This window comes from Streptopelia decaocto, assembly GCF_964273445.1.
Source record: "Streptopelia decaocto genome assembly, chromosome: 11".
Classification (NCBI taxonomy): Eukaryota; Metazoa; Chordata; class Aves; order Columbiformes; family Columbidae; genus Streptopelia; species Streptopelia decaocto.
In genome coordinates, this window is record NC_138666.1 from 18221839 (window position 1) to 18226057 (window position 4219).

The window sequence follows — 4219 nt, forward strand, 5'->3', positions numbered from 1 at the left end:
GAGTGATGATGTTGGCAGTTAAATAGAACATTAGGAAAAAAACTACTCAAGATGAGTTTCACTACAGAAATAGTCTTGGACTGTTACAGAATTGCATCACTTATAGGAATACATTAACCATACTCACCTCAAAAATGCTTTCAATACAGTTGATCTTTGCATGGAGCAGATAATAAGCTGGGTTTTCCTTCAGATTATTTTCTTTTTAATATTTGTACCCCAAGAGTAAAATGAACATAATTTTCCAAAAAGTGACAAATAACTAGTTTGATTTTTTTTTCCCCATAAGAATGAATAATATTGTTTAAATTCCTTATGCTTTAGTTTTGGGCTGAGCTTTTGGAATTTCTATCAGTTGAACACACTTCTTAGTCCAAATTCCATTTTTGAAATGGAATTCCCTGTAACTGATTATTAGAAGGTTTGAGAAACAAATAGTATATGAACCCCGATCCTTTTGCAGGCTTTCAGAGCTTAAAGTCATTGCTTTGTCCTTGAAACTTATTGCTTTGAACCTACAGTAATAATTAAAGAAGAGCTTTTAAAAATGCATGACTTTATATCATACCTTCCTAACAGTATTATACAGTATAATATTCTGGTATCCACTGCATTTGTATGGCAGATCTCCTTGGACTGTTCTTTTTGAAGCAGGGTAGAAGGCCATTTTCTCCTTCCTTTCTTGCCCTTGAAGCACAGACCAAACTCTGATTATTATAAACAAACAGGGCTGATCATGAGACTTCAGATGTAGATGTGATTATCTCAACTCATTTATGTTGAGTATCTGTATTAAATTTAATTATAGGAAGGACTTTTGTGATCTTCACTAATAACAAAATGGTGCTGGAAAATCATGTCTCTCACAGAATCCCAGAATGTCAGGGATTGGAAGGGACCTGGAAAGCTCATCCAGTGCAATCCCCCCATGGAGCAGGAACACCCAGATGAGGTTACACAGGAAGGTGTCCAGGCGGGTTGGAATGTCTGCAGAGAAGGAGACTCCACAACCTCCCTGGGCAGCCTGGGCCAGGCTCTGCCACCCTCACTGGGAAGAAGTTTCTTCTCAGATTTAAGTGGAACCTCTTGTGTTCCAGTTTGAACCCATTACCCCTTGTCCTATCATTGGTTGTCACCGAGAAGAACCTGGCTCCATCCTTGTGACACTCACCCTTTAGATATCTGTGAACATTAATGAGGTCACCCCTCAGTCTCCCCCAAGCTCCAGAGCCCCAGCTCCCTCAGCCTTTCCTCACACGGGAGATGCTCCACTCCCTTCAGCATCTTTGTTGCCCTGCGCTGGACTCTCTGCAGCAGTTCCTGGAAGGGCCACAACTGGACACAATATTCCAGATGTGGTCTCACCGGGGCAGAGTAGAGGGGCGGGAGAACCTCTCATTTGCAGTATTTAGCAGCATATGATCATTTTAGTTCTTGATTGTTGTGTAAAATAACGAAAACAGGGTCAACAGTCTCTCAGTAAAAGATTAATCTGACACAAAACCATCTCTCCTCCTCAACCCCAGCACCCCCCACTGCCCCCCCAGCCAAAACCAAAACAAATACACCCCCCCCCCCCCCAACCAAACGAAAAACCCCAGCAAATTGCAGAATCTGATATCACAGTGTGAAAAATGTGCAGTCCTCCTTAGGAATGAGATCATGGCATACTTCGTTTTGCAGTGTTTTACATTTGCTAGATTTAGCCCCAAAATGAAAACACGCTTTCCTTTTGCACATACTAATAACCTCTTATTACAGGATTAAAACTGTAATTGAATTACACAGTTCAGATTTGTAGCAGCCTAGAGGGAACCTGATTGTTGTGCTGGTTTGAATATCTGCACGATGTGATGATCAGCCATGGTACATCCACCCTGACCTGCTAAGTACATGAGCATCTCCTTGCAATTTGCTCTCTCTACACCGTATCTCAGTGTCCACTTTTGAAATTAGCTTGGCCTTAATATTTTTATCAGCAGTTTTAATAATCTTCAACCTTTAGTAATGTTGATTTTTGTAATCTTCAACTATTAGTAAGGTTGAAGATGCAATTACTTCTAACAAAGAGGCATGAAATTTGTGCTAACTGTAAAAACAATAAATGCTGTGGAAATGGAATACTTATGATGCCAGCCTTAATATCAGGGTGTTTTAACCTTGAAGAGAATGCACTTCTAGGGAAATTGGGGCTGGCTGTTTATCCCAGTAGTTGTCTAACCATGCTATGTAGTCATTGGTGAGGATGTCTTAGGTAAAAGGCATAGTATAGATAAATATCTAGAATGTAGTCAGCTAAACAGAGTTATCCAGCTGATATAATCAGCCTGCGCCATGCTTTCTGGGGAAGGAAGCAACACCAACAAAAAAGACAACTTGATGTAGCATCCTCATGTAGCTTTACTCGTCTGTGCTAGCAGGCTGACACATGCATTTGTCATCAAATGTAGCTGCCAGATGGGCACTTCTCTTGCCATCTTCCCCTGTTTCATTGAGTTATTTTTAAGAAACACGTAGATTCACCAGATCCAGGTTCCATCTTCTTTCCACTGGCTCTTATATTGTTTCCTTTTCCACTCTGATCAGCACTAATCAATTAAACAGGAAACCTGCTGGATATAGTTCTTACCCAAATGAGAAGACATACTGACTCTCCAGGAATCACACTGCCCCATGCTGATGGTGAAAGACTTCTGCATATTGTAATTATGGTGTCAAAAATCACAGCTGCCTATTCCTCATATGCATTTGAGACCATGATGGTCATGTTATGAGAGACAGAAGTGTGTCAGTCTCCTTTTTGGTAGGAAAAAGTGTGAGATCCCTTCTTCCTCACTGGAGATTCTATTCATATATCTAGTCAGCGCAAAGCCAGTCCTCTCATTCCAGAGCTGATCAGATTTGAGAATTTCTGTTAAATGCATTCCTAATTCTCGTGTCAGAAGTGCTCTGATATGCTTTCTTGTGTCACAGCCATGTCACCGTTCAGGGAAGGGCCGTGTGATCATAGTGATCTGTTCCCTGCAGCCTGGGGGAAGTACCTGAGGTTCATAATGTTCTTTACGTATCTGTGAAAAGCCATTTCTGTTCTCCTAAACCTTTCGAGCCTACCCTGAACATCATCAGCGTCACAGTGTGCACGCTATAGATTACTGCTTATTTTGTGGTTCTGAAATAGGCTTGTACCTCTCCAGTGAAATATGTCCTTACTTGCAGTAGGACAGACAGAATAATTCAGAAGGATTATTCCTCAGAGGTCAGCCAGTGTGGAGCAAAGAGGTGTTTTCAGTGAGGCTATTCTGATGTTGTACACACTGTAGTAGTAATCAGGGTTAGGACGGCAACAAACAAAAGCAACAAAATAGAAAAAAAATAAGAATCTGTCCATGAAAGAAAGAGGCAATAGAAGATTTTTTTAATAAGCGAAGGAGCTAGTTTTGTCTTAAGCAATGCACGTTCTCCGTAACCTTGTTTTGGCTGACTGAGCTGTGATCAGGGACTCTGATTCATCATCTGGTCATCAAAGTTTTCACACCCTGACACCTCATTGTGGCTGCCTATGCACACAGCTGGAATTCTGTACATTTCTGTAGCTGATTCAACTATCACAGTATCACAGTATGTTTGGGATTGGAAGGGACCTCAAAAGATCATCTAGTCCAATCCCCCTGCTGGAGCAGGAACACCCAGGTGAGGTCGCACAGGAACATGTCCAGGCGGGTTTTGAATGTCTCCAGAGAAGAAGTATCCTCAATCCCTAATCAAATTAGGAATAACATGAAGTGAAATCAGTTGATCCTTGACAACATAAGAATGGTGGCCAGTTAGAGTTCGGCTTAAGAATTGAAGGACAGAATGAACTTCAAGGAGATCGGAGAGATCAGATGGGTGAAAACAAACAAGAATGTTGGTCAAGAATTGTCAAAATCTGAAATGCATATTTTAATCAAGACATTTTTCATTTTAAAAAAAATCCCATTTACTGCAAATGCTGTTCTTACAGGAAAAGATACCAAAGCTTTCCACTTCTGAAACTTAGTGTGACTAGATCAAAGTAGGTATCACAAAACTGCTTTTCTCAAGAATAAAATACAGTTTCTACCTGAGGATACCCTAGAGTGCAATAATGTAGTATATGAAAGTTACCTTGGAGAAAACACTTACCTGTAAGTTTTGGGGGTGGGGGGTGTTATGTTCTGTCGGCACAAAAATAGAATAT